Source organism: Setaria viridis, chromosome 1 (genome assembly GCF_005286985.2).
Source record: "Setaria viridis chromosome 1, Setaria_viridis_v4.0, whole genome shotgun sequence".
In the NCBI taxonomy this organism is placed as follows: domain Eukaryota; kingdom Viridiplantae; phylum Streptophyta; class Magnoliopsida; order Poales; family Poaceae; genus Setaria; species Setaria viridis.
In genome coordinates this window covers 17,862,808-17,885,302 of record NC_048263.2, presented here as the reverse complement: position 1 = coordinate 17,885,302, position 22,495 = coordinate 17,862,808, and the positions used below count along the sequence as shown (strand labels likewise).

The 22,495-nt window shown below is 45.5% G+C and overlaps 1 pseudogene; it reads right to left on the bottom strand.

The window, feature by feature from the left end:
* Positions 1–216: 216 nt before the first annotated feature.
* On the bottom strand, positions 217–22,495 carry LOC140221616 (replication protein A 70 kDa DNA-binding subunit A-like; annotated as a pseudogene).

Here is a 22,495-nt window from a genome sequence, read left to right as displayed (position 1 = left end):
TCTTTGACTTCTCTGCAACAACACCACTGCGATCACTTGTACCAGTTGCCGCCAATAATTGAAGAAGAAATTAGGTAGTTATATCTAGCAACTAACAAACAACGGATAGCACGCATGAACTACCAAAAAAAGACACGTAACTGATCAAGCACTAACGACGATGAACTTGGTCCTCCAACACCTTCAACCTGCTTATCCCTAGAACAATCCACTCGCTTAGTAACCAAAGGCTGCATACAAGCACAAATAAGAAAAGCTCAGGGAATGAATTTACCTCGTAACAAAAAAATACTATTAGAAGCCATCATTACCACTCGGCGCGATGAGTTACGTGTCCTCTGCACAGGTAACCCAACAGGAGCAGAAGGTTGCTTAGAGGGGTCAGCATTGCTAAAGAAAGATGATGCCCCCGTGGCTTCAACGTCATCATAATCCCGTATATCTGGCAAACAAGCTTGCCTCCCAAGAAAAGTCTCCACCCCATTAACTTGAAATGACACAACCCTCTGCGTCAATCTCTTCTGACTAACAGACACAGCAAAAGTAAACTTTTGAGACACAATAGCAGCAATCTCTCTTGGAATCCAATCATTTTTCATAAGAGACATAATAGCCTTCCCAACCACTTGCTGAGCTACCCTTCCAAACAGCACGAATTTGGCAGTAGCCATACCATCAGAACAAATTAAACAGAGACGATACCTACAACTGGGGAAATTAGGGGAAAAACACAAACAGTACCAACAGTAACAAAACAATCACTGCCTAAAATATGTACTTAGGAATAGCAGTAGTAGAAGTGCAACCACCACTGCAGCGGTACTCAGATCCATACGGAGCAGAAGCCTTATGGCATCTAGCACAGGACGAAAACCACCATGGCTGAGCAGTGCTAATCCTCACTACTGTCACAGTACAAAGGAAACTGGCAGCCTACAAGAGAAATAGGTACACATTGTAATAAAATGCTATGGCATACGTCAATATTGGAACTACACGAACGTTAAGTTACCTTGACCTCCCAAGGATCGAAAGCTCGAAGTTCAGACACACTCCTGTGTAGCAATTGACAAAACCTATGGTGGTCACCTCCTTGTTCATCAATAATCCAATCTATTTTCGTGAAATCAGCACCAAGCCTGGCAAACACAAACAAAAATAGACACAACATCAATGGATTAGGTGTAAAATTTAAAATATCCAAGGAAAAACAACGCAAGCAACACACACCTTTCAAGGAATTCATCTATTTCTGCTATATCTTCGTTAAGGTACCATTTACAAGTGGACCGACCAGACAAAGTCTCCTCGCCTGCATGAAATGAGAACCAAACCTGGTGCAGCAAACACCCAAAACAACCAATACAAAGGAGACAATACCAATTTGAAAACTAACCTCAGTACGACTTGACCAAAGTCCCAATGAATATCCCAACAATAGTGTGTTCCTGCCCAAGCAGATGAACCGCCTCAACGTCAAACTCATTTGCATGATTTTCCCATAGGACAAGCTTCATCTCCAAACCACTGCAAACATACAATAAAAACACATCACCAATGGTACATACAAATTTAAATAACCACGTATAAAAACCAATAGAATTTAACTCCAATGAACAAGCAACCTACCTCAAATCCTTGATACCAATGACTCTTCTAGGTGTATCAACTGAGTTACTCCCTACCTATATATGAGTAACATTAGACACACCAACTATCATTGCCATAACATCTGAAAGTACACACAATCATTGTAAGAGGGAAATATAATCTAAAAGAATAGTAAATAACCTAACAATTGATATCGCACCACTGACCTATAAAATATGCCTGACTTCCTACCCGCGAAGAAAGATCTGAAAGTGGCGACAGGTGAAACACAAATCAAGGAAACGATACAACGACAGATTCAACATGATCCATATTCGTCCAGGGGGTGAGCTTGATCATATACTTCGCATAAAAAGGCTTTTAGGAAGGCTTCATATTGACCACAGCGAACTTACTAAACGAATACACACCACCTTCCTTGACAGCACTTCTAACATTATCAACATCACGCCCACCAACTTCTGCGTACATAACATCTCCCTGCACACCCAGCAGTTGGATCAATGTAACAACTCTACCTCAATTAAGTGTTTTTAAGCCTAAACAATTTGGTTAGTCTTTAAGCAAAGAGGTGAAATGTCCATTTTGACCCTAAGAAGCTCTTTTTGGAGTTTAAAAAAAACTTGAGATTTTATATGCAAACTTAAATTTTTGGCTAAATGAGAGTTGTAAAACTTTTAATTTCAAACAACTTTTGTTAAAGACACTTTGTATAATTCGGAGTGGGAGAAGGCCAAAAATAGGAATCAAAACAGGAGTATTAAAAAATCCTATAAACCACCTAAGTCCTGGAATTCAAGTTTTCCTTCAACTTTGCAACCTGTTATCTCACGACTTCATATCTAACCTCAAGTCAGGCACTTAATACAAGTTGTAGTTACTTGAGTGTGTTCCAACTTTGTTACACTGACCCAGGTCCAAATCGAATCCAAACCTGGTCAAAGTTGGGTAAAACAGTCAACTCAGCTAAGTCTGGAAACTGTCTAGAGTGCGCCTCTTGGCGAGGGCGTTCCTCCAAATTTTTGAACTAAACTCAAGAAAAACCCTTAATATAAGTTGAAGTACTCAGTTTGGAGAGAAACTCCTTCAACAACGCTTTGGTCTAATTCAACTTAGAAGCTGCCCTAAAATTGACTTAAAGATAGCCAAACTCCAGAAATTCAACCCCTTCGGCTAAAATGGCTAAGTCTGAATTCTCAGATTTTTGGCAAACTTTGGCTCGGGCTATCTCCAGATCCTTTCAAAATGTTAAAAAACACTTTTAATAAAGTTTGAACTACAACCAGAGTTGTACAAGTTTGCTTAAAGGAGTTTTGAACGTTTAGTTTAAAAATCATGAGAGGGGAGCTCCCAAAGCCAGTCAAGCTTGCTGCCCGACACGGCCTCGACTCCAGCACGCCCGGGCATGTTTGCCTGCGCGCCGCGTGCCGTGTGGCCGCCGGCCACCGGCAGCTCACCGGCACCCTATCCCCGGCAAGACAGCAACAGGGCAGGATCCCCGACGCCCAACCCGCGCCTGCGACAAGACGGGGCGAGCACCGGGCTTGCCAACCGTCAGCCGAGCGCATCCCTCGCCCCTGCCGCACATCTACTCCGCCCAACCAAAGCTTTGCCTGCTCGCTGGAGAAACCGCCACGCCGTCGTCGTCCCGTGCCTCCACCCGCTCGCCCAACCCGAGCCTTGGCGCTCCGCTTCGCCCGCCCAACAGACCTGAGGCACACGACACGCTTCGCCCGAGGCCAATCGCGGTAGGAGAGCGCCCGGAGCTCCGCTTCCCCGACCCAATGGCGTTGCTAGCCAATGGCTGCCTCGCCCGCGCACCCGCCGCTCCCCGGCCTTATCCTCCCGCCACCGGAGCCCCACCTCGAGCCTCTATTCCACCTCTACCCTATAAAAGAGCCGAGCTTGCCGTTAGCGCCACCCTTTGCCACCTCCCGCTCACCGCGACCCTCCTTTTCCTCTGCGCTACCGCTAGGCTCCCACCTCCGCACCACCTTGCACTCTGACGACTTCTCCGCCTGCTTCTCCACCCCTCCGCGCATGTCTCCGAGCAGCTTGTGGCCTCCCCGACGCCACCGGTGTGCCGGAACGCCGCCTGCACCGTCACCCACCAAGCCCAGTCGCCGCCGCTGTGTTTCGACCCTCGCTGGCCATCTTCGTCACCCCAACCCCGCCAAGTCGAGCTCAGGTGAGCCCCTGAGCCTCTCCGGCAACTTGCTGCCCAGTCCCCGCCGGCGAACCGCCGGGGATTTCACTGCCGCCGCCGCGCGCACTCCCGGTGATGACATTGCATCTTCCCCAATCTTTCCAGGGGCCTGAGCGCAAAACTCAGGGACCCCTACACGTTTGAACCTTAGACTCAGGGGGTAAAGTGCAAGTTTGCCACGGTTTTTCGTTTAAACACGGCAGAAAAGGAGTTAAATTTTGTAAATGCCCGGTAAATCGTAGAAAAATGAGAAAAATGCCAAACCACTTTTGTTGGAATCCTTGCTCTGTCTAGTTCCTGAGAAAAATAAGTTTTCTCATGTTACTGTTGTAAATAATATCCTATGCTTTTAGTTATGGTTTAGGCCTTTTAAATCATAGTAAATAGAAGAAAGGTGAGAAAAATGTAAAACCAACTTTGTGATGCTTGTTACTATGAGTAGAAGCTTAGAAAAATAATTAGGGCTCTGGTCTAGAACTTAAAGTCACTGCTTTAACTTTATTTTGCGAATCTAAGATTAAATCTTCCTTGTTGCATAAGTTTTGATCCAGAGCTCAGAAAAATGTGAAACCAGTTGGGTTGAGTTTGTTTTGAAGTATAGTTTGCAAAAAAAATATGATTTGTGGTAAAAATCAGAAATAAAATCACCTTCCTTGTTAAGCATGTTTAAATAGAAGGTAAATAGGGGAAATAGTTGTCCTTCTCCAAAAATTATGAAAAATTCACCAAAGCTCCTGTAACACACCTTTAACATACTGGTAAAATTTCACCCTCTGTTTCAATGGAAGTTTGGTGATAGAAAAAGTTAAGCTTATACTACCTTTAATGATGAAATGCATATAATTCCTTTTGGGGTCATCCAATGGCTTCCAAAATTTTACACTAACTTATTAATAGCTTAAGTGAGGTGCTGTAATTTTCTCAGTACCTTTAGCTGCTATTTGGCTATGAAATCATTTTTGGTTAATTAATCGACTTAAAGGAATAAAAAGGAAGCATAAATCCTAATACGCTAAATAAGTGGAATTGGAAGAGGTACATAAAAACATTCAGAAGTAAGTAACTTCCCTAATGCACTTGAACCACCCCAAACATGACCTTCCACTCTCTTTGTGCAACTCTAAGTTGTAAGAAGCTATATATGTACACAATCGCCATAAAAGTTAACCTCAAGTTTAAACCGATCACATTCTTTTGAAGTTAAAGAAAGTTGAAACCTTGTCAAGGTGAATGTGACCTTATTGCAACTTCCATTCCACTTTAAGCCATGCCTTGCATCGTTGGGTACACGTGCGAATACAACTAAACTCTTGCATGTGCATGTCGTATAGAAGCAAATCTCGCCGACGGAACCTACGAGCTCCACCCTGCACCGGAGGAAGAAATCGTCACGGAGCTTCATCACTTGGAAGGCGAGCCTGAGCCAGATCAGGACCTCGAGGAACCATTAACTTTTCCTGAAGGCAAGCCCCAGTGCATGAATTCCTTGTTTTACTTTTATGCCAATTGTTGATGCTTATGATTGTGCATTTACGTTTGTAGGAGTTGATTGAAACCATAGATGCATGAACTTAGTACCTTGATCTGAATACTAGATGCTAAGGTCCAGTAGCTGCAATGCTTAATAGGTGTCGGTAAAAGTCGAGTGCTTTCCTGTCACTCGCGAGTATAGGAGTTGAATATTTTATTTATGTTGCAACTATAAGGACGACGGACGGGGTTGGGCTTATGTTCGATACTTGGTGGTTTGCCCCGTCTATCTAAATGAAAATGGACTAAGGTCGAAACGTGTTGGCGTTCGTGATCAAGTGTTTGAATGTACTAATCTCATACCTAGTATGGGATGGGGAAGCCTAGTACCTGATTGAACTGGGGCGTGGCATACTTCCCCGGCTATCCTTGGAACGTCGCTCCCATGGTGCATCATGTGGGTGCAAGTGCGGTCATAGTACGGCATAGGTCAGGATTATGGAGCATTGCATGCCAAAGGTAGTTGGCCCTGACACGTGCCTAAGGGATCAATGGGGACGGCTGACAAATGAAGCGACCCTTCATGGTGCGCGGATGTCATGAGATTAGGTTCGCCATGCATGGTTAATAAATTCGAATCGATTCGTCTGCCTCTCACAATTTGGGACTACTTGATCGCTATTCTGCACTGAGTAAAGATGGAACATGAAAATGATATTAATCTTGATGCTTATTCTTTAAATTGCTTGGAAACTATGCTTGCTTAGTACAAGCTGCTAATTTAGACTGGTTAAAAGAACGTAGAACTTGAGCTAAAATATTGAAAGTAAGGACCGACTATAGACGCTTTTGGCAAAGCAAACCCAAAGTCAGAAAGCCTTGCATGTCTAGGTTTTGGTGAAAATAGTTATCACCCGATGGGTCAGTCTTGCTGAGTACTAGTTGCTCAGCCTTGTTGTGGCTTAACTTTTCAGGTGATGTTAATAGTTTGGCTGTTGGCACCACTTGGCTTACCCAGCTCCCTCCGGGCTGGACAGTCGAGTGGGATCCCTCCTCGGACGGCGAGGGCAGGGATTATTGATGTCATGATCGGCTTTGTCATGATATCGTGTATCGACATTTAGCTTCCGCTTGTTTTACTTCGTCTTGTTGAACCTCGCAAACTTGCTTGAATTTTGAAAACTCTGATGTAATAATTTGTTGAACTACGTTAATGTGTTGGGAATGTTGTAATCTCTGTGCTACACACCTTCGTGTGAGCAATGCTTCTCGATCTTGTGTAAGTGGTTTATCGGATGAAATCCGACGGTCGACCCAAGTTGACTTGCTTAAAGTGCATGATCGCGTGTCAGGAGACTTAAGTGCATTTTAGTCAGGTTAATTTGGGTGGTTCTGTGTGGCGGAACCATCCAACTTAAACTGGTTTAAATGCGCCTAATTGCTGCCGATGCAGCAATTATCCGAAACGCACTTAAAACAGTATAAGTCTGGTCATCCGTCGAGTGTCCCTAGGACTCCTCGAAAGATCCACGTCGTGTCTCATAGCCATACATCAGGATAGTATCCGCGATGGGATAGCATCAACAAATATTTACATTTTTACATACATACAATAGGTACGAGTTATTACAAGACTTAGTTTGAAGCAAACTTAATAGTGCAGTGTTAGATGGAGTTCTAAGACTTTAAAACATAAACGGTTCAGGTGGAATTGAGCATTTAAAAACTTCTTCTAAGGGTATTGTGAGATTCATAACAATACCCTAGGGCTTCCTCCTCGGTAGACTCCTGCGGTGCTTCTGAAAGATAACCACAAGGGATAACCCTGAGTACGGGGTACTCAGCAAGTCTTACCCGACTAACCAATATAATAGCTTTTCTTGGAAGTACATGATAGCTTTTTGGTGTACTTGGTTGATATATTTTTGCCGAAAAGCTTACTACAAGTGATGCCTTAGTTTTATCTTTTATCTGGGTTAAGTCATTACCTAACCATTCTAGATGATGAGAAGAAAGTAAACGCAACAATAAGGGTATTAAGTCATACATCAACATTATCAGAAAGATATGTCATTCATGAGTTTATACTACGATGCTCAACAGTGATCAAGTGCATTCATAACCGAGAATTACGGCGATCCGGATCAATTTACATCCTGCAGGAGAGTATCCCGATCACCAGTTATATACGACTGTCCAGGTTGTACACAACAACCTTTCGATTAGCAAGATCAATGATTGGGAATAAGACTACCCGGACCCAGGGATGCACCCCCACATGGGACCCCACGTCTGGCCCGATCACCATGTGAGTTTCAGGCTACGCCCCTGCCAATCTCCAGCACGTCAAGCTCGGGTACGAAGCATTCCCGATCAGAGAGTTTACTAACCTACTGGGCTTTACTGGTCCCATACCCAGTAAGTGATCAGATGATTATCACTTGATCAAAGGTTAAGACAACGATTCGGGCCTTAACCAAATTAATCTAGCAGACAGAACTACATCTCTAGCTTCTGTCCGCTTCTCAATTTTTTTCAAGTCATCTTTCCATAAATCACATGTATGACTCAAAAGTTTTCCTTAAGGTTGGTAAACCAAGTATTTAAGCAACTAAGCAATTCTAGACGTGGGTTATCTATTAAAGGTTTGAACAAGTGGCAAAGATGTCCTTGAAACAAGGTATGATCATGCACAAGAATAGGTTTCAAGCAACTCCTAGACTTAGTGCATACACATAGCAAATAGCTAAATAAAGGACACATGAAATATTGACTTCAAAATAATAGGTGTAATGCACCGGGGCTTGCCTTATTCGCTTAAAAAGTTAGTACTGTCCGAAGGGTTGGCCTCGCAGGGGACCAATTCAAAGACTTCTTCAAACTCCGAAGATCCTTCTGAAAATTCCAAGTAATCTCCTTCTGGTGCTTCGGGGTCTATAGTACAACATATGCAGGGGTTAGGAATGCAAATTTTTGAATAAAAGACTATACAACTTCCCTTCATGATAAAGTTGCTAGCCAACAAGGACTATACAATTTATCATGATAAAGTTGCAAGCCACACACAAAAACACAAAAGATTAGCCCACACTTTTTATTTTCTTACCTAACCTTACTTAAGGCCTTTCTTTTTATTTTTGGAAAAAGGTTATAATTATTTTCTAACTTAAAAATCTAATTTCCTATGAGTTAAGAATAATTTGTGATTATGAAAATGTTATTCCATATTTTATGCATTTTATAAGGATTAAGCATTTATTTAATTACCTTAAAAGAAAGGCATTAAATAAATACCCAAATTTTTATTATTTTCCTAGGGTGTAAAAATTTTAATGCATAAAGAAAAATAAAACAAGCCTAACAAAATTGGTTTCACTAATTTTGGACACTCCTAGAAATTTCTGTGATTTAAATGGTGAAATTCGGATTTAAACTAATTATTCTATAAAGGAAATCTAATTTTTCCCGAAAAACTCCCCCGGCGACTTTTCTCACGCGGCTCGATTCTACCCCCCTCTCACTTGCACTGGGCCCGTGGCGCGGACCCACCCCTTCTCCTATTCCTTCTACCCGCCGGCCTCCTTCTCCCCGGCCGGGCCCTATTGGGCCGATTCCCCTTTCTCCTACTTTTCCTTTCGCTCGCGACGGCCCAACGGCCCTTTCTCTTTTTCTTCTTTTCCTCGCGAGCGCGGCCTGCTTTTCCCCCTGGGCCTCCGGCCCTTTTCCTCTCTTCGGTTAACCGCGCGCGCTCTTGGGCTTTTAAGGCCGCGGCCCAACTGGCCTCCGTGTCCGGCCGGCCGACTCCTTCTCCCTTTCCTCCCCACTGACGCGCGGGCCCAAGGCTCCAGCACCTTCTTCTTCCTCCCGCCAAAACTCGCGCACGACAAGGGGCGGCGTGGCTCGCCGGCCGGCGCCCTACCGACGGCGGGACTAGGTCAAGACAGCACCTCCGTGCCTTCACGCACCCGCGCGTGGCAACAGCTCCTCGGGAGATGGCCGGAGCCATTCCCTCCACGGCGGCGGGCGGCGGCACCTACGGCTGGTCGCGGCTACGCACGACAACGGCGCAAACTACCCCAACGACTACTGCTACACCATCCTAGGATCCTAAGGACCTGCCTAAGGCTACCCAAGAAGGAAGAGAACAAGCGCAAGGGGGTGCTCACCGTGAGCGGGAGGTGCGGCGACGGCGGACAGAAACGGCGGCGGTTTAAGGCGTGCCGGCGGAGAAGCCTGACAACAAGCTGCTAGGGCTGCTGGTGGGGTGTGGGTGGAGGTGTGGACGGAGGGAATCGACGGGAGCGGCGGTGTGGTGGGAGTATTTTGCTCGGCGGCGGTGGCTTGGACAGAGGAGATGGTGGCGGTAAAAAGGCAGCGGTAGAAACGGCGGCGCGGGAGCGGTAGTTATTCAAGCTTTCACCGCGCGCATGGACGACACCATGGCCTACTCGTAGGCTTGCGTGGTGAGGAGGTGGCGTAGCTGTTGCGCTGGTGAGCGACCGACGACAGTGGCGGCGACACGTCCTGCCTGCTCTGTCATCGTTCCCCCCCTTTCTTCTGACGCCCGAAACTTCAGAGCTCCACCATGGCTGATTCCAAATCCGACGGTCCCCAAGTGTCTTAACCAAAGTTGTAGATAAACTTGAATCCTTCAACTTTTATTTTGGCTCTACCCCGAGATAAACATCCGAGCACAGTGTAATTTGAATTTCTTTCTCTGCTTCAACTGAATTTCGCTGAACTCAAAGTTCAGTTCGTCAGTTAACTGTCAGTGCTATTCACCTTACTCTGTGATTGAGTTCAGTGATCCAAATCCTTTCCTTGTAATCCAACCTCTACGCAATTGTGCTCTACTATCTTCAAGGTTTCCATTTTGCCCAAAAACACCTACACCATTTGATCTACATTTCTCTAAAATCAACTCCAAAGTTAGCCATGTACTGCTGTTTTCAGACTTAGCTGATTTCAGTGATGCAATTACAGTGACGAGATGCTGACTTTAGGCCTTTATTTGAAATAGCTCCCTCTGCTATTCTTGATCAACAACACCCAAATCTAGTAGTCCAAAATCCACACTTTAATATGGTGTAGTTGTTCTGATTCACTTATTTGAAAAATTCATCAGAAATCAATTTTTGAAAATAGACTCTGCTGCTGTTTTTCTGAATTCCTATTTTCGGACGATGAATAGTGATTCCAGTTTTCCATTTTCTTTCTTTGATTCTTTTGAGATATTTAGGACCAGTTCTGTTCCAAATTCTTGATCCTCAAGTTCTAATCACTCTTACACTTTTATTCCATATTTTTGCCGAATTTTTCTGAATTTCAAATTCAAAATTCAAATTTTGGTCAAATTTGACCCGAATTTGATTTTCGGCCAATTTATTTTTCTTTTCTTCTCGAATTGCTTCCAATTCTTCAAAGTCACTTTGATGACTAAAATGGCAGGTGTTACATTCTGCCACAGCTAGCATCAGAGCTTGAAGCATGGTACGGAGAACAACAGACCTTAAAACACTTTTTCTGAATAAAATTTGCAAGAAACGAGTTGAAAAATTTGTAAGTTCGTTAAGGATGAGTTTAGTAGGAGAAGCCCTAGGGGAATTTTGGATCATTTAAGGTGGCTAATAACTATTGGTTATTTACTGACTTCCAGCACTTGTCGCCACATTTATCATACATGTGCTGAGTTCCGCATCGCGAGTATGCGAAGGGTGATGGGAATTCGATTCCAACGAGCCTATCATCACGGTTGTTTTCGCCCACGTCTATTATACGTGCGCAGGTTTCGTATGTTAACTCATGCGAAGGATGGTATGGTTCGATTCCAACGAGCCTATCATCCCGGTTGTTCACTCACGTCTATTATACGTGTGCATGATTCCGCATCACGAGAATACGAAGGGTTATATGGTTCTATTCAAGGGAACCTATTTCCACGGTTGTGCGCTGTCCATGCAGCGTTAAACGCATGGGTGCCATTTCTATAGTGAACGGTAATGATTGTGGATGCTTTCGTGAGTGCTGGCACGGAAGGTTCAAGTTGTGATGTGATTTTCTGCAGGTACACTAACTACATTATGTATGAAACGATGCCTAGCAACTCGACTAGTTATTATAGTGAGAGTCGTATTGTTGCCTTGCCACCGGCACTAACCACGTAAGTCCAAAGCTTTTTGGCGATTATTTTTGGTTGTGAGGATGACTAGGACGTGCATACATTGGGAAATAAAAATTGCAACCTAAAGAAATAAATCCGAGCTCGTGTATGTCGTAAAAAGAAATGCACCGCGATAAGAATTTTCTAGCTGTCCTTTTTCCGCCATGCACATTTTAATAAAATCTTTCAGGTTCTTCCATATGATAACTCCAGAAACTTTATATAAGAAATTTGTGTTAAATATCCCAAATAACTTGCTGAAAAGTTTTCACAAAATGCTACCACTAAGGTTGAAAGTTGTGATCCGTTTTGTGACCCCCTGTTTGGCTGTCAGTCCTGAGTGCACACCAGTTGGAGTCCTACTGTTTCTACCACCTTAAGAACTTTTTCTGCTACGAGTCCCTTAAGAAAAGTTTCTCAAAACTTAGTAAAGAACTTGGTGGTAAAATTTCAGCTTCATTAGGTCTTTGGTTTTGGAGTTATGTTCAGTTTACTTTGGCTCGGGTTTGAAAAATTCCAGCATGTACCACTTAATGGAAATCTGAGCTTATCACCTTGTTAGGTCATGTTCTAGCTTACCTTTGAATACCAAACTTGTTGCACACTATCTGAAGAACATGATGGTAAAATTTGAGAAATTTTAAATAAATACTTGCTGAGTTATGAGCTTTTCTCTAACTGCTAGAAATCTGTTTTGATTTTCGAGTGTTGATTCCGTTTCTCACTTGTCCTTTTGTTACAGATGGCTCACCCCGTGTACGTTGCGGTTGGTGCGGATGGCACAACCCAATCAAGATGCCTCCACTACGAGGGTTTTTCGGCCATACTGTGGGACACCCTGCGTTCCTTTGGGTACCCGTCACCGCCTGTTTACATGGGACGCGCGTACCAGGACCACGGGATTCCTCGGCGCCGCGTGCACGTGAGGGTGCCCCCACCTCCGGAGCAGCCATAGTGGCCACTTTTGGAGGTTGTGGCTGAGGGACACGCGTTGCAGGACATGTGGGAGTTTGCATCTTTGCAGGCGTTGACACAGTTCTGCAGGGCACACCCCCTGGAGATTGTGTTAGACCCGATTGGTTTGTTCCCTGCCCGAGGTAGGAGAGATCCGGATTGGTTGGACCGCATGGAGCACATTGACTTGCTAGGTGTGTTGGACCCACAGCGCATGATCTTTGTTTCCGCTCGTTGCATGAATGTGTTCTACTGGATGGTTGAGATGCAGAGCAGGGCGATGACCACTGTGATTGGGATGGCAGTGGCCAACCAGGTTGCCCTCACTACCGTGCAGAATGGCATGGTGGACTTATCACTTGAGTTAGTACAGAAGGATGTCCAGATTTCTGATATGCAGAACCGGATCACTAGTTTGGAGGAGGTAGTAGATATGGAGCATGATATGGAGATGTTGGCCGACCAGTTCTATGATGTGAACATGGAGCTGGTGAACGCCAATGAGCACCTGCAGGAGCACCACGATGAGCTTAATGCTATTCACGCCTTAGAGATGCAGCAGGATGAGCCTATGGCCCAGGAGGAGGAGCCCGAGGAGATCGAGGGCTTTTCAAGTATGGACTTTGAGGAGGCCGCTCCGCAGCCTCGAGTTGGTGACGCTCACTCTCCTGCACTCAGCTTTGCCTTCGTAGGCAACCTTGATGACTTTTAGACGTATCGGCTTGTTGAGATCGATTTCTTCTGTTGTACTCCTCGGCGATCTATATTTCGACCTGTGATGTAATATGTTAGCTTGAGTTGAGTATTCGGGTGTTGAAAAGCTGATTCCATGTAGGGTTTGCCGTGCTACCAATTAGTGTAATGTCTGAAAAATTATGGCAGAAATGCAGTGGCTGTTTCTCCTCAGTTTTACCCCTGTCTCCACATTTTGATCCAAAGTTTGAATACCAAAGTTGTGCAAAAACTTCTGTTCTAACTAATCGTAAATTTTCAGCTGCTTCGGATCTGTCAAACGCCCATTAGAGCCAAAACCCCACTGCTCAGCTTGCTGAAAAATCAGCCTGGACAGCAACTTGCTAGATCGACTAAACGACCCCTTTTCCTTCCTTTTCGGTCAACAAGCGTAAAATGAAAGTGGTCATGTATGATGTGTCCTAACCCTCAAATAAGCATGAGAACCTTGTACACTTCGAAGAAGAGACATGCACCTACTCAATAAAGATATGATTGTTGTTTTCGCCCCATCGGCAAGACTAGAGATTAACGTTTCAGCACATAATGTTTCCTTATGGTTAGACAAGCTTTTGGGATTATGTGACTAATGGAAAGGTGAATCTTGCAGATGGCACACCGCACACGCTCCGGCTCTGTTCCCAGTGGCAGCGAGCAGAGGCAGGTGCCTCCACCACCTCCGCCTCCAACCACCCTAGAGGCGATCTTGGCCGCTCAAATGGAGCTGCTGAGGCACATCGCCCAGGGGCAACAGCAGCAGCCCCAGGGAGGAAGAGCTCATCAGCAACCTCATGTTGCTCGCTACGAGGACTTTCTGGGGACACAGCCTCCTCTATTCCACAAGATGGAGGATCCGCTTGACGCAGACGCCTGGATTCGTGCCATCGAGTCCAAGTTCTCCCTCCTCACTGCCCATTGCCCGGATGAGAATAAGGCTTGGTTCACTGCGTAGCAGCTGCGTGGTTCAGCCCTCCTCTGGTAGGATCACTACCACACCATGCAGTCGGCCGACCACATCGTCAGCTGGGAGGAGTTCAAGACGGCGTTCAGGGGCCATCATATCCCTGAGGGTCTCCTGGAGCGCAAGCTCAATGAGTTCCTGGCTCTCACCCAGGGAGGCTGTGATGTCCTGCAATATGCACAGGTTTTCAATGACCTGTGTCACTATGCAGGCTACCATGCAAACTCTGATGAGAAGAAGAGGGACCGCTTTCGCAGAGCCTTGAGTCTGGAGCTCAAGGAGAGGCTGAATCCCATCAAGGTGGATTCCTACAATGAACTGGTGAACCTGGCAATTTACCAGGAGGATTGCATGAAGGCCCAAGGCCGACATGAAGCGGAAGGCCCCAATGCTGGCACCCAGCCCACCTACACAGAAATATAGGATGGTTCCCCCACAGGCGTCTCGCAGGCCCGCACAGCCTGGGAGATGGGTTGCTCGACCTCCACCGCAGGCAGCACCTCGTTTCCCTGGATTCCAGCCGCAAGGGCCCTAGCCTGCTCTCCCAATGCCGCCGCGCCCAACTACTGGAAACCACTGTTTCACCTGCAGAAATCCAGGACACTTTGCCAAGGACTGCCCCCGCAACAAGAATCAATGGCCAGGTCAGAGCAATGCGCTGGGCAACAAGGGGAAGAAGCCTAGATTTCAGATCCACCAAGGCAGGCTGAACTTCACCACCCTTGCCGAACTTCCGGAAGGCGCACAAGTGATGACGAGTACCTTTTCTATCTATAACCAACCAGTTCTTATTTTGTTTGATTCGGGAGCATCCCATAGTTTCATTGGGACTAGAACCAGTGCTAAGTGTGGGTTAGATTTTTATCACACAAAAGGTGCATATATAATCTCTACCCTGGGTGCGAAAGTAACCTCACACCAAGTGAGCCGCAAGGTGCCTATCAAGTTGGGGAGAACCCTTTTTAAGGAAAACCTCCTTATCCTTGGGATAGAGGGGATAGATATTATCTTGGGTATGGATTGGATGACTCGGCACCGAGTGGCACTAGACATCCCTGCCAGAGCAGTCCATATAAATTCACCCGTTTATGGTAGCTCAATCTTACACTTACCCCACCGCGAGTGCAAAACTTCTTGTGCCTATCCCATGACTGAAGCCCATTTGGAGGACATTCCAGTAGTGTGTGAGTATCCCAATGTGTTTCCAGATGATTTGCTGGGTATGCCGTCTGATAGAGATATCGAGTTTGCTATTGAGCTGCAACTAGGCACTGCCCCAATTTCAAAGAGACCGTACCGGATGCCACCCGCAGAGCTGGCAGAAATGAAAACTCAGTTGCATGATTTGTTGGAAAAAGGTTTTATTCGTCCAAGTACATCACCTTGGGGTTGCCCCGCCTTGTTTGTAAAAAATAAGGATGAGAGTCTGCGCATGTGTGTGGATTACTGACCTCTCAATGCTAAGCCAATGACGGAACTGCTGAAGAAAGGAGTTAAGTTTGTGTGGAGTGACAAATGTGAAGATGCTTTCCACACCCTGAGACAATTGCTGACCTCTGCACCGGTTTTAGCTCAGCCAGACACCACTAGGTCGTTTGACGTTTATTGCGATGCCTCTGGCACTGGACTTGGTTGTGTTCTTATGCAAGACAGTCGAGTCATTGCCTATGCCTCGTGAGCGCTATGGCCATATGAGCTGAATTATCCTACCCATGATCTTGAGTTAGCAGCAGTCGTTCATGCTCTAAAAATATGGAGACATTATCTTATGGGAACTTGTTGCAATATCTATACAGATCACAAGAGTCTCAAGTATATTTTCACTCAAGCAGACCTCAACATACATCAGAGAAGATGGCTGAAATTGATCAAGGACTATGACTTAGAAGTGCATTATCACCCAGGCAAAGCCAACGTAGTTGTAGATGCTCTCAGCCGCAAAATCCATTGCAACTGTTTGTCTGCGATTAATTATGCCAAGACCTTATGTCATGAGATGGCTAAGCTTAAATTGGAAATTGTTCCCCACGGCACCTTAAGTCATATTTCTCTTGAGCCTACCCTGCATGACCAGATTGTTTTAGCCCAATTGGAAGATAAAGAGATAAAACTTATCAAGGAGAAACTCGCACAGAAAGATGAGAGATATAAGCACTTCCGACAGCATTGGAAGGGAGTTGTACATTATGAAGCTCGATTGGTTGTCCCGAATGATCCTAATCTTAAGAAACGAATTATGGATGAAGCCCACCTCTCCAAGTTTTCAACTCACCCTGGTAGTACCAAGATGTACCACGATCTCCGACAAAATTTCTGGTGGAGTGGGATGAAACCAGATATTGCACGATATGTTTCCGAATGTGATACATGTCAACAAGTTAAAGCAAGCCACTTGAAGGTAGCTGGCCCCTTGCAGCCGCTGCGTATTCCCTCGTGGAAGTGGGAGGACATAAGCATGGACTTTATAGTCGGATTGCCCAATACCTCTCGCAAGCATGATTCCATATGGGTTATAGTAGACCGACTTACCAAAACAGCACATTTCCTTCCAGTACACACCACCCACACCATACAGAAATATGCAGAACTGTACCTTGACCGAATTGTTTCCTTGCATGGTGTACCTAAAATGATCATCTCTGATCGAGGTAGTCAGTTTGTAGCACGCTTCTGGGAGCAATTGCAGTTTTCACTTGGCACTAAGCTGATTCATAGTTCCACATATCACCCTCAAACCGATGGATAAACTGAAGTAGTTAACCAGATATTGGAAGATATGCTACACGCTTGTGTCATTCATTATGACAAGAATTGGGATAAATGTTTGCCATTAGCAGAATTCTCATACAACAATAGCTACCAAGCCAGCTTGAAAATGGCACCTTTTGAAGCCTTGTATGGACGTAGATGCCGAACCCCGCTAAGCTGGTCGCAACCCGGAGAGCGAACAGTGTATGGACCTAACCTGGTAATGGAGGCCGAAGAAAAAGTGAGAGTTATCCGAGAAAATCTTAAGGCCGCCCAGTCCCGACAAAAGAGCTATTCCGATCAGAGAAGAAGACCTATCCAATTTAAGGTTGGGGATTTTGTATACCTTCGAGTATCATCGACCAAAGGCGTACAACATTTTGGAGTGAAAGGAAAGTTGGCTCCACGCTATATTGGTCCATATGAGATTGTAGAAATTTGTGGACCCGTAGCATATCGAGTTAAACTCCTAGAGAAGATTGCTGTGATACACAATGTTTTCCATGTCTCGTAACTCAAGAAGTGTATTCAAGTTCCAACCGAGGTCCTTGCCCCGGAGGAATCGGAGATCGAGCCCGATTTATCATACAAGGAGTATCCTGTTAAGATCCTTGATCCGAAAGAAAGGCATACTCGTAGGCAAATGGTAAAAAAAGTACAAAACTCAGTGGAGTAACCATACGGAAGACGAAGCAATGTGGGAAACAGAAGAGTATCTCAACACTAACTTCTGCGGTTTTCTTTTCGACTAGGGAGGTACATTGCACCGGCCACACTAGTTCCTTTCTGTACCTGAATCTTGGGGCGAGATTCCTTTAAGGGGGGTAGGCTGTAACAACTCTACCTTAATTAAGTGTTTTTAAGCCTAAACAACTGGTTAGTCTTTAAGCAAAGAGGTGAAATGTCCATTTTGACCCTAAGAAGCTCTTTTTGGAGTTTAAAATAAAACGTGAGATTTTATATGCAAACTTAAATTTTTGCCTAAATGAGAGTTGTAAAACTTTTAATTTCAAACAACTTTTGTTAAAGACACTTTGTATAATTCGGAGTGGGAGAAGGCCAAAAATAGGAATCAAAACAGGAGTATTAAGGAACCCTATAAACCATCTAAGTCCTGGAATTCAAGTTTTCCTTCAACTTTGCAACCTGTTATCTCACGACTTCATATCTAACCTCAAGTCAGGCACTTAATACAAGTTGTAGTTCCTTGAGTGTGTTCCAACTTTGTTACACTGACCCAGGTCCAAATCGAATCCAAACCTGCTCAAAATCTTGGTCAAAGTTGGGTAAAACAGTCAACTCAGCTAAGTCTGGAAACTGTCTAGAGTGCGCCTCTTGGTGAGGGCGTTCCTCCAAATTTTTGAACTAAACTCAAAAAAAACCCTTAATATAAGTTGAAGTACTCAGTTTGGAGAGAAACTCCTTCAACAACGCTTTGGTCTAATTCAACTTAGAAGATGCCCTAAAATTGACTCAACGATAGCCAAACTCCTGAAATTCAACCCCTTCGGCTAAAATGGCTAAGTCTGAATTCTCAGATTTTTGGCAAAATTTGGCTCGGGCTATCTCCAGATCCTTTCAAAATCTTAACAAACACTTTTAATAAAGTTTGAACTACAACCAGAGTTGTACAAGTTTGCTTAAAGGAGTTTTGAACGTTTAGTTTAAAAATCATGAGAGGGGAGCTCCCAAAGCCAGTCAAGCTTGCTGCCCGACACGGCCTCGACTCCAACGCGCCCGGGCATGTTCGCTTGCACGCCGCGTGCCGCGTGAGCTGCCGGCCACCGGCAGCTCACCGGCGCCCTATCCCCGGAGAGACAGCGACAGGGCGGGATCCCCGACGCCCAACCCGCGCCTGCGACAAGACGGGGCGAGCGCCGGGCTTGCCAACTGTCGGCCGAGCGCATCCCTCGCCCCTGCCACACATCTACTCCACCCAACCAGAGCTTTGCCTGCTCGCTGGAGAAACCGCCACACCGTCGTCGTCCCGTGCCTCCACCCGCTCGCCCAACCCGAGCCTTGCGCTCCGCTTCGCCCGCCCGACAGACCGGAGGCACACGACACGCTTCGCCCGAGGCCAATCGCGGTAGGAGAGCACCCGGAGCTCCGCTTCCCCGACCCAATGGCGTTGCTGGCCAATGGCTGCCTCGCCCGCGCACCCGCCGCTCCCCGGCCTTATCCTCCCGCCACCGGAGCCCCGCCTCGACCCTCTATTCCACCTCTACCCTATAAAAGGGCCGAGCTTGCCGTTAGCGCCACCCTTTGCCACCTCCCACTCACCGCGCCCCTCCTTTTCCTCTACGCCGCCGCTAGGCTCCCACCTCCGCACCACCTTGCACTCTGACGACTTCTCCGCCTGCTTCTCCACCCCTCCGCGCACGTCTTCGAGCAGCTTGTGGCCTCCCCGACACCGCCGGTGTGCCAGAATGCCGCCTGCACCGTCACCCGCCAAGCCCAGTCGCCGCCGCTGTGTTTCGACCCTCGCCGGCCATGTCCGTCACCCCAACCCCGCCAAGTCGAGCTCCGGTGAGCCCCTGAGCCTCTCCGGCAACTTGCTGCCCAGTCCCCGCCGGCAAACCGCCGGGGATTTTACCGCCGCCGCCGCGCGCACTCCCGGTGACAACATTGCGTCCTCCCCAATCTTTCCAGGGCCTGAGCGCAAAACTCAGGGACCTCTACACGTTTGAACCTTAGACTCAGGGGGTAGAGTGCAAGTTTGCCACGGTTTTTCGTTTAAACATCAGCAGAAAAAGAGTTAAATTTTGTAAATGCCCAGTAAATTGTAGAAAAATGAGAAAAATGCCAAACCACTTTTGTTGGAATCCTTGCTCTGCCTAGTTCCCGAGAAAAATAAGTTTGCTCATGTTACTGTTGTAAATAATATCCTATGCTTTTAGTTATGGTTTAGGCCTTTTAAATCATAGTAAATAGAAGAAAGGTGAGAAAAATGTAAAACCAACTTTGTGATGCTTGTTAATATGAGTAGAAGCTCAGAAAAATAATTAGGGCTCTGGTCTAGAACTTAAAGTCATTGCTTTAACTTTATTTTGCGAATCTAAGATTAAATCTTCCTTGTTGCATAAGTTTTGATCCAGAGCTCAGAAAAATGTGAAACCAGTTGGGTTGAGTTTTTTTTGCAGTATAGTTTGCAAGAAAAATATGAGTTGTGGTAAAAATCAGAAAGAAAATCACCTTCCTTGTTAAGCATGTTTAAATAGAAGGTAAATAGGGGAAATAGTTGTCCTTCTCCAAAAATTATGAAAAATTCACCAAAGCTCCTGTAACACACCTTTAACATACTGGTAAAATTTCACCCTCTGTTTCAATGGAAGTTTGGTGATAGAAAAAGTTAAGCTTATACTACCTTTAATGATGAAATGCATATAATTCCTTTTGGGGTCATCCAATGGCTTCCAAAATTTTACAGTAACTTATTAATAGCTTAAGTGAGGTGATGTAATTTTCTCAGTACCTTTAGCTACTGTTTGGCTATGAAATCATTTTTGGTTAATTAATCGACTTAAAGGAATAAAAAGGAAGCACAAATCCTAATACGCTAAATAAGTGGAATTGGAAGAGGTACATAAAAACATTCAGAAGTAAGTAACTTCCCTAATGCACTTGAACCACCCCAAACACGACCTTCCACTCTCTTTGTGCAACTCTAAGTTGTAAGAAGCTATATATGTACACAATCGCCATCAAAGTCAACCTCAAGTTTAAACCGACCACATTCTTTTGAAGTTAAAGAAATTTAAAACCTTGTCAAGGTGAATGTGACCTTATTGCAACTTCCTTTCCACTTTAAGCCATGCCTTGCATCGTTGGGTACATGTGCGAATACAACTAAACTCTTGCATGTGCATGTCGTATAGAAGCAAATCTCGCCGATGGAACCTACGAGCTCCACCCTGCACCGGAGGAAGAACCCGTCGCGGAGCTTCATCACTTGGAAGGCGAGCCTGAGCCAGATCAGGACCCCGACGAACCATTAACTTTTCCTGAAGGCAAGCCCCGGTGCATGAATTCCGTATTTTACTTTTATGCCAATTGTTGATGCTTATGATTGTGCATTTACATTTGTAGGAGTTAATTAAAACCATAGATGCATGAACTTAGTACCATGATCTGAATACTAGATGCTAAGGTTGAGTAGCTGCAATGCTTAATAGGTCTCGGTAAAAGTCGAGTGATTTCCTGTCACTCGCGAGTATAGGAGTTGAATGTTTTATTTATGTTGCAACTATAAGGACGACGGACGGGGTAGGGCTTATGTTCGATACTTGGTGGTTTGCCACGTCTGTCTAAATGAAAATGGACTAAGGCCGAAACATGTCGGCGTTCGCGATCAAGTGTTTGAAAGTACTAATCTCATACCTAGTATGGGATGGGGAAGCCTAGTACCTGATTGAACTGGGGCGTGGCATACTCCCCTTACTGTCCTTGGAACGCCGTTCCCATGGTGCATAATGTGCATGCAAGTGCGGTCATAGTACGGCAGAGGCCGGGATTATGGAGCATTGCATGCCAAAGGCAGTTGGCCCTGACACGTGCCTAAGGGATCGATGGGGACGGCTGACAAATGAAGCGACCCTTCATGGTACGCGGATGTTGTGAGATTAGGTTCGTCATGCATGGTTAATAAATTCGAATCGATTCGTCTGCCTCTCACAGTTTGGGACTACTTGATCGCTATTCTGCTCTGACTAAAGATGGAACATGATAATGATATTAATCTTGATGCTTGTTCTTTAAATTGCTTGGAAACTATGCTTGCTTAGTATAGGCTGCTAATTTAGTCTGGTTAAAAGAACGTAGAACTTGAGCTAAAATGTTGAAAGTAAGGACCGACTATATACGCTTTTGGCAAAGCAAACCCAAAGTTAGAAAGCCTTGCATGTCTAGGTTTTGGTGAAAATAGTTGTCACCCGACGGGTCAGTCTTGCTGAGTACTAGTTGCTCAGCCTTGTTGTGGCTTCACTTTTCAGGTGATGTTAATAGTTTGGCTGCTGGCACCACTTGGCCTACCCAGCTCCCTCCGGGCTGGACAGTCGAGTGGGATCCCTCCTCGGACGGCGAGGGCAGGGATTATTGATGTCATGATCAGCTTTGTCATGATATTGTGTATCGACGTTTAGCTTCCGCTTGTTTTACTTCATCTGATTGAACCTTGCAAACTTGCTTGAATTTCGAAAACTCTGATGTAATAATTTGTCGAACTACGTTAATGTGATGAGAATGTTGTAATCTCTGTGCTACTCACCTTCGTGTGAGCAATGCTTCTCGATCTTATGTAAGTGGTTTATCGGATGAAATCTGACGGTCGACCAAGTTGACTTGCTTAAAGTGCATGATCGCGTGTCAGACGACTTAAGTGTATTTTAGTCAGGTTAATTTGGACGGTTCCGCCACAATCAACACACACACAAACAGAGCTACAATCCGGCCGAGAAGCACGCACCTTTTAGTCCACAAGCACCAAATCAATATGCAAAGCAGGCTGTCCATCCCGAGCACCGCAATAATCCCACATGCGAGCAATACGAGCACGCATGCACCAGTTCTTGCTCGCCGGCGAAACATCACGTAGCCCAGACCACGCTATGATCGCAGCGGGTGATTCGAAGCAGGGGAAACTCTGGGATCCCAAACA